The sequence below is a fragment of the Odocoileus virginianus genome, chromosome 18 (genome assembly GCF_023699985.2).
Source record: "Odocoileus virginianus isolate 20LAN1187 ecotype Illinois chromosome 18, Ovbor_1.2, whole genome shotgun sequence".
Taxonomy (NCBI): Eukaryota; Metazoa; Chordata; class Mammalia; order Artiodactyla; family Cervidae; genus Odocoileus; species Odocoileus virginianus.
Window position 1 is genome coordinate 46,560,693 of NC_069691.1, and position 13,499 is coordinate 46,574,191.

The following is a 13,499-nucleotide window of genomic DNA, read 5'->3' on the forward strand; positions in this document are numbered from 1 at the left end:
CCTTTCTCTGTGGGCGGGGCCTGGGAAGACAGGGAATTACTCCAAGCCCATTACCCCAAGAAGGGACCTTCTAGTCTCCCCCGGGCAGAAGAGTAAGCATCACACAGCTGGAGTGAGCACAGAGTGGCTCCTGGGGTGATCTCAGCTCTGACACCCGGAGGCCCACGGCCTCTCACTCCCTCTCCTACTCTTCAGCCTGCCCCAGGCCCCGCAGGAGGGCTCCCCAACACCCCTACCTGTGCAGAGTGAAGGGCGCACATGCAGGACTCCAGTTCTGCAGGTAGACCAGCCACGGGGCAGCAGATGAAGACCTGGGGTTTGTCCAGAATGAGGCCGAGTTGTCTTGTTGGGGGCTGAGTGCCTGCAGCTGCTGACCAATTCTTTCTGAGAGGAGCTGCCTCTGCTCTGGGCCAGGAGTGGCCGCTGGGACATCTCAGGTGTCACCGTCACTTCATTAATGGCTCATGGCATGTGGCAGAGGTGGAGCAAAGTGTGTAGACTGTGTGATCAAATCTCCCCGGGCCAGAACTGGAGATTGCACAAGGGAGGTCCAGGGGCTAAATGAGGTGCCTTGAGGGTATTTATCTCTTTTCTGAATCCAGACCGTGGCTACTGAGTCTGTGTCTATTTATTATTCATTGCTTAGTTCAGCCTTAGTGTGAAAAAGATGAACGGCAACCAGTAAGATACAGACAAAAGAAGAGGATAAAACAAAGTGGAGAACGAAGTGGAGGAAACAGAGAACGAAGGAAGAGAGGTTCCGTGGAGCCGGGAGAAAGGTGAAGATGCAACAGTGCCTGCCGTGAGGGCCCCGTGGGCGAGCGGTGCAGTCGGCGGGAAGGAGAAGCATCATCGGCACAGGCTGTTTGGGAGCAGCCAAAATAGCAACAAACAAAAACACCAGCGTGTTATTTCTGACACTAACACCAGAGACCAAGCCTCATCCAAAGTCCTCAGGGAGAGAACACAGAGCAAGGTGCTGGAAACGTCCAGGCTCCAGGCTCCTGCATCTCAGAGCTTGTCGAGGGTCAGGCAGGGGCCACTCGTGACAGGTTCTATGCGGAGGGCTCTGAGACAGGCCCAAGCTCCCTACTGTTGGTGGCTTAAGCTGAATATTTTAAATTCATTTTTATTGAAGTGTAGTTGCTTTACCATGTTGTGTTAGTTTCAGCTGTACCTCAAAGCCAATCAGCTATTCGTGTACACGCATCCCGTCTGTTTGGATTTCCTTTCCATTCTGGTCACGGCAGAGCGCTGAGCTCCCCTGTGTGTACAGTAGGTTCTCAGTAGCGATCTATTTTACACACAGTACCAGTACTGTATGTTAGTCAAGCCCAGTTTCCCAATTCAGCCCACCCTCAATTCCTGCCTTAGTGTCCGTATGTTTGCTCTCTATGGCTGTGTCTTTATTTCTGCTTTGCAAATAGGTTCATCTGTATCATTTTTCTAGACTTCACTTATAAGCGATATTATACAATAAGCGTTTTTCCCTTTCTGGCTTACTTTACTCTCTATGGCAGTCTCTAGGTCCATCCATATCTTTGAAAATGGCAAATTTTTTTTCCTTTTTATGGCTGACTATATTCCATTGTATGTACGGACCACATGGTCTTTATCCTTTTGTCTGCTGAAGGACATTTCGGTTACTTCCATGTCCTGGCTATTGTACATATTGCTACAATGAGCATTAGGCTGCATGTATCTTTTTGAATTATGTTTTCTCAGGGTATGTGCCCAGGAGTGGGATTGCTGAGTCATATGGTAGTTCTATTTTTAGATTCTTAAGGAACCGCTGCACTGTTCTCCATGGTGGCTATGTCCATTTACATTCCCACCAACAGTGCAGGAGAACTCTCTTTTCTCATAGCCTCTCCAGCATTTACTGTTTGTAGATTTTTTGATGATGGCCATTCTGACTGGTGTAAAGTGATGCCTCGTCTACTCAAAACAATCTCCTTGTCAATACAATCCCAATCAAATTACCAATGACATTTTTCACAGAACTAGAACAAAATTTTTACGATTTGTATGGAAACACAAAAGACCCCCAATAACCAAAGCAATCTTGAAAAAGAAAAACTGGAGGAATCAGGCTCCCCACCTTCAGGCTATCCTACAAAACTACTGTAGTCAAGACAGTGCCGAATGGCACAAAAACAGGAATATAAACCAATAGAACAGGATAGAAAGCCAGAAGATAAACCCATACACCTATGATCAAGAAGGCAAAGAAAGCAAGAATATACAACGGAGAAAACAAGCTCATTAATAATCGATACTGGGAAACTGAACAGCTACATGTAAAAGAATGAAATTAGAACACTCCCTAACACCACACACAAAAATAAACTCAGAATGGATTAAAGGCCTAAATGTAAGGCCAGAAACTGTAAAACTCTTAGAGGAGAACATAAGCAGAGCACTCTTTGACATGAATTGTAGCAAGATCTTTTTTGACCCACCTCCTAGAGTAATGAAAGCAAAAACAAAAATAAACAAATTGAACCTAATTAAACTTAAAAGCTTTTGCACAGTTATGGAAACCATAAACAAGGCTAAAAGACAACCCTTAGAATAGGAGAAAATATTTGCAAATGAAGCTGACAAGGGATTAATCTCCAAAATATACAAACGACTCACGCAGTTCAATATCAAAAAAATAAACAGCCCCATCAAAAAATGGACAGAAAACCTAAATAGACATTTCTCCAAAGAAGACATACAGATGGCCAACAAACATGAAAAACTGCTCAACATCACTAAATATTGAGTGCGTGCATGCTGAATTGCTTCAGTCATGTCCAACTCTTTGCAACCCTTTGGACTGTAGCCCACCAGGCTCCTCTGTCCATGGGATTCTCCAGGCAAGACTACTGGTTTGGGTTGCCATGCCCTCCTCCTCCAGGAGATCTTCCTAACCCAGGGATAGAACCCATGTCTCCTGCATTGGCAGGCGGGTTCTTTAACACTAGTGCCACTTGGGAAGCCCTCATTAATTATTAAAGAAATACAAATCAGCTGGACTTTAAGGAAAAAATCTAAAGCACAGGTGCCTAATGATGGAGAGAGGTGGACGTTTGGCCCCGCACTCAGGTAGCCTTCCATCAGCCGGTTTATCTGTCTGTCTTGGTTGGCCAGGGATGGGGTAGCCGGGTGTGGGTGTCCTCCCAGGCCACACCCCCAGGGCCTCTCTGTGAGTTCCTGGTTCACGGCCGGCCACCTCTCTGCTAAGGCTAAGCCGTGTTCCCCGGGTGGGGCCTCCATCCTCTTGTGAAAGATGAGACGTTTGGGAGGCCCCTCCCCTCCCTGCTCTCTGCCGAGAAGGCTACAAAGGCCCCAGCTCAGTCAGCTTGAGCCTGGCCTGACACAAGGTCTGCCGGATCACGAGCAGGTGACCTGGCTTTTACCCTCCTAAGCCCACCCCCACCAATATCTCCCCTTGCCAATACCTGTATTTCTTGATAAAACTCATTTAACTTTAGACACATCACCTGCACTGGGGAAGACGGCATCTTTGCAGCAGGAGGCAGGACCGCTCCTTGAGAGTCCTGCCTTGGAGCAGTGTGGACTGCAAAGATCAGAGACGTGTGTGTCCAGCCCCCAGTGCAGTCTTGGGGGTGAATCAGTGGCTCTCCAACACTGTGCCACCCCAGTTTGGCAGGATTCCGGCACATCCTCCAGGTCGGGGGACAGGATACCTTGGCACTGACCCCCACTGGTCTAGCTGGGCCGACTGCCTCTCCCTGGGTCAACTGGCTGGCTCAGTCCCCTGTGGTTTCCTGGTCACACAATCAAGCCCAGCGCCCCGGAGCTCCCTGTTAGGGACTGTTTTGTCAGCACTTGGCATGCAATCGACAGACGTGACACCAATTACTCGTGTCACAGCTTCTAGAGAAGACGGAGATATATGAAATCCAGCATGGGGACCATCCATCAAGGTCTGAGAAGCGTGGACTGGGGGTCTGTCATGGTGACAGGGATCGGGGTGGGGGGCAGGGTCTCTCCGGACAGCTGCTTGGGAAAGTGCATTCCATCAGCAAAGCTGCCACCTCGGCAGTGGCGCTGAGCCAAGGTGACGACGGACCAGAACTTTCAGAGCCGGGCATCCAAACCAAAAGGCCCTCCCTCCCCCACGTGCTGGGTCTGGCCATGCTGGATCATCCCTGCCTCCTACACCTCTGGGTTTTAGACCATTCTGTTCCCTCCCCTGGAATCTCCCCAGCCCAGCTCCCAACGCCTCCATCAAAAGCCCCATCTTTTGTCAAAGTGCTAATCAAATGCACTCTCTTTCTTTTCTTTTTTAAAATCAGTAACTCCATTTGTGTTTTATTCAGTTACAATAATAAATAATTTATATAACAACTTATATGTATTTAAAAGTGTAAACAATAGAAGTTCTAGGGTAAGTGTAACTACTGTTATATGTATCTAAAAATAATTCATATTTATTAGTGGAATGAACCCCTAAAATTCCTTTCTTTCTTTTCCTCTTTCTTTTTTGTTTTTTTAATTATAAAAGTATGATAAGATATGTATAGGAGACTTGGAAAAATCAGAAGTGAAGTTGTGTATAGTTCCACTATAAATTACAATAATTTTTAAGGTAGACAAATTAAGACTTTTAGTTGGAATTTCCATATTAAAAATCAATGGAATGAATATACAGAAAAGTAGAAGGGTATAGTAAACCTGAAAAGCGCCATGAACCAAGTCAACATAATTGAGAGTTATAAAATTTTCACACAGCAGTCGGGTACAAATCCTGTTTAAGTTCTCATAGACTATAAACTAGGAGACATTGGAATGTATCCAGGGACATAAAATAAGGAAGTGCACTCTTTTGTAAAACCTTCCCCAGTTTATTCCTTTCCAGTGGGAATACGCTTTCTCTCCCCTGGCTGAACTCCGGGAGCCTCTGCCCACACCCCCCCACCCTGCCCCCGCTTCCACCCCAGACAACTCATTTCCAACCTGTCCCAAGAATAATTGATTTATTAAATACTCAGAGTATGGCACATCCACCATTATCACACCGATTAATTCTCATAGCCACTTAAACATGTGGGCATCAGGCCCATTTTGATAGATGGGTAAACTGAGGCTCAGAGGCATTGGTAACTTGCCCTGGAGCAGCGTGGACTGCAATGATCAGACACAATGTTCTGACACATGATTGGTGAGTAGGGGGTGGCAGATGGGCAAACTGTGTATAAAGGAAGGCATGACATAGGGATCTACCAGTAAACCCTTCAGGATCTACTGATTGCTCCTGGGGACTCTGCACTAGATGGAGCCCTCACTTGGGACATGAGGAGGATGACGTCCATCCTGGAAGTCCCACCAGTCACAGGAGGATGCTGGTCTTGCAGAAGGACTTGCCAGGGCCTGAGGAGGCCAGCACAGGTCTGCTGGTCGCGGGTCCCAGCTCCTTTTTGGCTGTGGGGGCCTAGTTTTGAGTCTCCCGTAGAGAGTCAACTTGGAATGTCACTCTAGGCCTAGGGAATTCGAGTCTTTCCTGTAAAATGTGATGCCCACTTAGAGTCACACACAGTGTGCATGGTTTACACCAAACCCCAAGATATTCCAGCGAAGGACACTTTATCCATGGGGAGGGGCCAGCTTCACCTTACAGCCGTCTGTCCCCTTGGCTCTCAGAACCCGGCTCCCATCCATTACACTCTGAGCATCTCTCAATGAGAGACCTTTTACTGGAGGATTTCTCAACCCTGTTCATCCATCTGTCTGTATCAGTTTTTCCATCCATCAAATGGGTACAGCAGGCCTTATATTGCTTCTTCCCTGGGTCGTTCTGAAGGCCTAAGGAAACCAGGCTGTGCTTTGTAAAATGGGCCCCTTGTGTGTGAAGGGTGGTCTGGTGGAGCCCCACAGTCTATTTTGTGGGACAAGGGGGGAATGGGAACAGAACCCCCAAGCCACAGAGTGGTGTATGTCTCAATCAAAGCCAAAAATGGCCAAGGCTGGCGACTCGCAGAATGGACCCAGGACTGAGGACCCAGGACCACTCAAGAGGTTTTGCAGAATGACCAGTAAGTATGCGGCCCTGGCTCTCCAGTGGGAAGTTCAAGGAGGGCGCTCAGCCCAGCCTCAGAGCCGGAAGGGACTCTCGGGGTGTTGCAGATGAGGACACAGGCCTCACCCCACTCAGTTCACCGCCAGAGAGCCAGGATGGGGGGCCCCTCACCTTAAGGCGTTCCACAGGGGGACCTTCCCAGGAGACAGCTGGCAGCCAGCACAGAGCTGCCGCTCTGCTTTCAGCGACCGCATCTGAGAAACGGGTTCTCTGAGGCAGCTGGGGAGTCCCTCAACCCACTCGCCCTTCAGAGGACGCATGGAGGGTGGCCCTCAGCCCCAGCAAAGGGCTGTCTTTCCTAACTCAGCTGAGGAAGTCGAAGCCAAACAGGGCAGACTCGCCAATGCTGGCCGCATTCCTGGATCCTTCACCATGTGGTCACGCAGCCCCATACCGCCCCCACACCACAGCCCGGCAGCCCGCTGGCCGAGCTTTTCTCTTAATTTTCCTCATTCCAGCTCCTGATAACACAGGTTACCTCCAAAGTATAAATCACGCCACCTCACCCAAATATTCAAGCCGGACCCGAGTTCTCTGCAGAGACACCAAGGGCTGGAAAGTGCGCCCATCAGCCCTTTTCTTATTTAAAGAGACCCCGTTACCGGGGCAACACGGATACACTACTATGCATAAAACAGGGAACTAGTGAGAACCTACTCTATAGCACAGGCAAATACTCAGTGCTCTGTGGAGATCTAAATGGGAAGGAAATCCAAAAAAGAGGAGATACATGTGTACGTTTTGGAGCAGGACATGACAACCCACCCCAGTATTCTTGCTTGCAGAATCCCATGGACAGAGGAGCCTGGCATACAGTCCGTGGGGTCACCAAGAGACAGACATGACTGAAGCAACTTAGCACGCACGCATGTATATATGTAGCTGATTCGCTTTGCTGTACAACAGAAATTAGCACAACATTGTAAAGCAACTACACCCCAATCTAAAAAAAGAAAGTAAATGCTTAGGGAATAGACACAGGAAAAAAAAATAGAATAAAACAAAGTAACTCTGTTATAGTAATTATTGGGTTGGCCCAAAAGTTCACTCACGTTCATCAGTAAGATGATACGGAAAAACCCGTACGAACTTTTGGGCCAACCCAATAATTGAGCCTCCTTGGCCTTTCAGAGAAGAGGGCATAAGAGTTATTCCTACTTAAAGCTGGGCTGAGGACAGAGGGAGGTAGGCAAGCTCCACCCTGTCTGTTAAAAGAACAAATGTAGGGAGAGACACAGGTTCTATGCTGCACGCCTGAATAGAATCCAGATGTTAAATCTGAGAAGGTCCCACACCCCCTCCCTCCGGGCCACGGGCTGTGGGGGAGGGGCTTCAGAGCACGTTGGAAAGGGAAGGTGGGGTGGAAAACCGCCCAGAAAATGCGAATCAGCTCAGGGAGCAGCGTAATGGGAAGATTTCAGTGTGATATATGGTGGCGGGGACATTATTAATGGTTTGCTGATTTTTACCTTTAAAACCTTTGGGCAGATTATTTATTATGTCCTTGGCGTGCCTATGATCTATGGAGCGGGCACTAATGTGCGAGCAGGGCCCCGCATGTCCCCGCGCCTCTACAGCTTCTAATTAGGCTGCGATGCTGCTCTACCTGCCCGGCTCTCCACCCACCCGGGCAGAGGAGGCAGCGCCGCCTGGGCTCTGAGGCTCTTCTTTTGTGGAATCAACTCATGCCTGAAAAATCCAGGGCACTCAGCTTCCAGGCCTGGCTCTCTACTGACCCATGTGTGACCTTGGGCCAGGGTGGGCATCTCTGAACCTCTGCGCTTGTATCTCTTGAACAACACAGAGATAAAAGTGGCAGAACGAAGATGGAGCTGGGTATATGGTCTTCCTGGTCCGAAAGTCTCTGGCTCCTGGGACACAGAAAGTTGGAGAACAGCAGCGTTCTTCCAACAGTTCACCATCATCCGCCCCAGAAACCAAGCATCTCTGGGTACGGTGGGAAGTCAGCCTTTCTCGTTCTGACCTGTCTGCTGTGGCTCCACTGGGACGGGATGTCTGGACCCTCCAAGACCTCCAATAATGACCCTCCAATGCCCCAGGTCAGAGCACTGGGCTAGCAGTTAGGGACAGAGCCAGGCCTGGAAACCAGGTGCAGCCAGCAAGGCCACCCGGACTGTCTCCAGGCAGAAACACGGGACCAGGGAAGACCAGGCCCTCTGGGCCCCCTCCCCCGTGGAACCCAGAGGTCCTGCTGTTTCCCGCTTCTCTCTGCCTCATCCAGCGACTCCCCAGCTGACAGCAGCCCTCACCGCCCTTAGATCCTTTGCTGCCTCTTCCTGCACTTTGGGGACCTACTGGCTGAGTACAGCTTTGAGCTGGGCCAGCTGGAGGTCTGGTCCTGCTTGAGCATGGGAGGACGCCTGCCCTTGCGCTGGCCAAAGCTCCAGCCTATTTCACTGGAAGTTCCTGGGGAGGTCCCAAGACTCTCACTCCCGCCCTCCTCCATTCTAATAAAAATCTTCCTCCTTCCAGAACAGGTGTCTCTCGGGTCATTGGCCTGGGGGTCAACAGAGCCTCCTTCTCAACCAGGCAGCGTTTCTCTGACTCTCCACTTCCCTCCTGCCCAAAGACACCTCCCAACACACCACGTGACTCCTGAAGTTTTCTCCTAATTGCTGTCACCCCTATTCTACAGTCCCTGACTCCCAGTCTCAGCTCATGACGAAAGCACCCCATCTTGGCTCCTGTCCTCTCTTCCTGGAGAACACCCAGACCACCACTGCCCTTGGTCAAAACAACTCAGGCAAACCGGCCTCTCTGCTGCTATGGTGGATATCGGATCCACTTCCATGCGTCTCCCAGTTTTCTTAGCCACCATCTGGGTTTTGGCTGTCACTGCCACCCGTGGGCACACGGGCAGCCCCACTGACTGCTGAGCTCCAGGCAGGGGCCACAGCAGGTCCAAGGAGTGGGGCTCGCGGGGGCCGTCTTCCATCTCTGTGTCCTCAGCAGCTGCCGCGTGGCCTGGCCCGGCACAGCTGCTCATCCTAGGCTGGATAGAAGAACTAACAAATGTCAATGGTCCCGGTGTGTACTGTGCCCTGAAGCGCGGGCCTGGGTGACATGGGGAGAGCCTGTCACAGTGAGCTTCTGCTGTTGTGACATGTGACTGCAGTGACTCCATCGCATGAGTCACAATCCCTGTCTGTAAGAGCGGCTTCGTAGTAGGGGTGAAGAGCTCCAGACATAAAAGGGAATAGACTCAGTTTATCCTGTAGATGTTTTTCCTCCTCACCCTCATCTCTTAAATTCAGAACTTTTGTGGGTTTGATTCTGATAGGCCTTTGAGAAGGGCAGGTGGGCTTGGACAGCTGAGACCAAACAGCGGAAGACAGACCATGGCTCCTGGATGGTGGAACAGAAGATCTGCAAAGCATTCCATTTATCCCCGGGTCCCCAGCAGTTTCTGGAGCGGTCTGTCCTGTCGGGGCCTGTCTTTCCAGGGCAAGGAAGAGCTCGCCAAGCTAGGGCAGAACAAAATGGGATGTGGAGTTCAGCCTTTTGGAAGAAAATGAGTCACTTCCAACTTTCATCCTTCCCACCTTCCATTCACTGCACCAGAGGGCATCTGACCCTAAGTTTGTCTTTTCCCAGAACGGCTGTGATGATGAAGCTTTGAGAAGTCACCCAGGTCATCCCTTCGCCTTGAGGCAGGTGCTCCCAACTCAGCCTGGAGGGTTGGGAGCCATCTCATTCCTTCTCGGATATGACGGGAGAGGCAGAACTCAAGAAAGATGCTTGTCTGTGCCCTGGCCCTGTGCTCTGGGGAATCCGCTGTGCCAAACTTCAGTTTCACAGGCCGTAAAGTGCAGCAGCCGTAATACCTGTGGCATCTGGGGTGGGACCACTCATCCTGGTGAGAGACCAGCCCAGAGCTGCCGGGTGTTTAGCCTGCTGGTCCCTGCATGCCACACCACCAGCTGCTGGAGTTGACAAAAATATTCAGTTCTTTTCCCAGGCTGCCCATGGGTGGAAAACCACAAGTTCACCTTTCTTTATCAGGAACAGGCCAAGGAGGGTGGGCCCTGGCATAGGGGGATGTCAGCGACGACAAGGTGTGAACTTGGAAGGTCAGCCCCCAAGCCAAGAGCAGGCCAGGGGCCAGAGGTGTGGCTCAGTGGTGCCCAGCCTCCCCAGGTGGCCTCTGGCGATGGCGATCCAAAGGGAGGAGCCGGGGTTTGAAGCCCAGCCCAAGGGGTGCGAGTAAGCAGTCTGTCAGGGCCCTGACCTCAGGCCCTGGCTGCGTGGAAGAAGGAAGCTAGGCCTAGGAGTGTCAGGTTTGGGTTTAGACCATGGCTTCAGGATCTATCCGACACATGTCCGTGAGCGACTCCCCTCTGAACCCATTTCTTCAGCTAGGAAGCGGCGACAGGTGACCGGTGACCGTGTATTAACGCTTAGAAGTATCTTCTGGATGTGCTTCAGGAGTTCAGTAAGGGATCATGGGTTTTCACTGGGAGTCCTTGGACCAAAGAAGGAGCAGAAACAGCCACAGTGGGTGAGGTCCTTTGGGGAAAGACCAGCGGGCTGAGAATGAGGAGGCATCAGTGTTTGGCTGCAACGTGCAGGCAGAAAGGATGGGAAGCCAGAGCGGGGCTGGCGAGGGGCTTGAGGAGGAAATACTCGCTGAGTCAGGGGGCATCCTGATGACTGTGGGCCACCACCATCTCAAGAGAAAGGGCTACTAGTGTTTGGAAAATTCACAACCAGCAGCGATTTCAGGGCCAAGGGTGGAGGGGTATGGTGAGCTGAGATAGGATGGGAGATTAGATGAAAGTGGGGGTGTAGTGGTGAGGGCTAGGCGTTCTCCTGAGCTGTAGGGGCTTCAGCTGGTTTCCTCATTAACAAACTGGGTGCCTTGAGCTATGAGTGCACCCCCCCCTGCCACCAACCAGGTCTAAACATTTAACCCTAGGACATGCAGGACAAGGGTAGGGCTCTGTAAACCCTGCTGGGAATGAAGGAACAGGTGGGAGCTGGAGGGGACTTGGAGTGAGGGTGTGGAAGCAAGGGGAAGGCGCAGAACTGGCCCAGAGGAGGGACCCCACCAGGTGGCCATTCCACTAATGTTGGAACTGAGCTGCTGTCATCGGGATGTGAGCCTGATCATCCATCTCCAAGTCCCATGACCTTTTCATTTTCTTCTCTTGACCAGAGATGAACATGCCATTTTAGTGAAGTGCTGGGTCAGTAAGAGCTGGGGTGGTTGTCTCTGTCACTTGGGGAGATAGCAGATTATGAAGCAAAAAGGCTGAAACATCTCTCGGGAAATGACTGAGGACCTCAGGTCACAGAAGAGGTGCACAGTGGATGCTCCATGTCAACTAATAGTGACAAGGTCTGGACAAGCCTAAATACCATTATATCTAATCTAAGCTTACAATGCAATCTGTTTCACTAGGAGTTTCTGACAAAGATGAGTGAGTTCAAGTTGCTTAGTCGAGTCCGACTCTTTGCGACACCATGGATTGTAGCCCACCAGGCTCCTCTGTCCATGGAATCCCCCAGGCAAGAGTACTGGAGTGGCTTGCCATTCCCGTCTCCAGGGGATCTTCCCAACCCAGGGATAGAACCCAGGTCTCCTGCATTGCAGGCATCCGAGCCACCAGGGAAGCCTAATCAGTTCATATATACATAAGTGTGTGTGCATATACACTTACATATATCTATAAAATATATACACTTACATGTATATATACATCTAAATATTTATTTTTAAAAGTTGAAGTATGGTTGATTTACAATGTTGTATTAGTTTCTGGTGTACAGCAAAGTGATTCAGTTATACATACATTTATACATATTCATTTTCATATATACTTCCAATGTAAAAACTTTAAAAACTCACCTCCAGAAGAACTTTTATAAACATGTCAAATTAAGAACATCTCCAGCGCTCAGATATAGAGCAAAACAGATAACTTTCAGGGTGGGGACACAGCCTACACCCCACATTTGCTTTATTTTCTATTATTAACATATCTATTTTATTTTTTAATTTATATTTACATTTAAATGACCAGTGAACGATATCTGTTCTTGGAGCACAGACCTTCATTTTAATGATTCTGAATACACAAAATGGTCCCGTGTGGATGGGAATGCTGGTGAGAACCTGTGAAGGAAATTCTGCACCATCAAGGACAGCTCCAGTTCAAGGCTTGCTGGAGAAATGTGCTGAGAGAGGGCATTTTCTTTTTCAATCTCAAAAATGATAAATAGGAATTTTTAAAATTATAAAGGACACATGTAAATCTATTCACCTAAAAAAGCTAGAATCCTGGCTGAAAATGGGCAAAAGACATACATATATAATCTGTGTGTAAATAGATTTTTTTGTGGACTCTGGGAGAAGGCGAGGGTGGGATGTTTCAGGAGAACAGCATTGAAACATGTATATTATCTAGGGTGAAACAGATCACCAGCCTTGGTTGGGTGCATGAGACAAGTGCTTGGACCTGGTGCACTGGGAAGACCCAGAGGGATCGGGTGGAGAGGGAGGTGGGAGGGGGGACTGGGATGGGGAGTACATGTAAATCCATGGCTAATTCATATCAATGTATAACAAAAACTACTGTAATGATGTAAAGTAATTAGCCTTCAACTAATAAAAATTAAAAAAAAAAAAAAAGACTAGAAAGCTCTTTACTCTCATTAGCAATCAAATATAGCTAAAATAATTCCACCTTAAAATAAGGTACTATTTTTGCCCATAAAATTAGCAAAGGCTTTCTCATTTTTAATGACTCTACCAAACACAGATGAGAACGTAGTGGGCCAGGTGATGTAAATTAGTACAACTTAGATGTTTAGAAAAACAATCTGGTGGAAGATATGAAGAACTTTAAAAAAGTTGGTATCTTCAGACCTAGTAATTCCGTGCCTGGGAAACTACCCTAAGGAAATCATCAGCCATTCAGGGCAAAAAAAATTTGTGTGTGTGTATATATATATATATACATATATATATATATATATATATATAATACAATTATATATATGGAAAATCCCATGTATATTGGAAAAATAATGGAAATTATATAAATAGTTAACAAATGGAAATGGTGAAATAGTATTTTATAGTCTTATATTATTTGGGCATTAAAGACATTATTCAGGTATTAAAATAGAAGATTATGAAGATTTTGAGATTAAAAGGGGAATTTCTTATGTCAAGTTTAAAAAAAAAGAAGTTTATAAGGATGAGTACAGCTATCAAATGATTAGAAAAATGACGGGAAAGAAATGCATCAAATTGCTAACATCAGTTATCCCTAAGGGATGGGATTAAGAGTGACTACTTTTCCTTCTTTCTGCTTTTTGGCATTTTCCAATACTTTTCATTAAAAAACATATTTATATATATATATATATATACATATATATA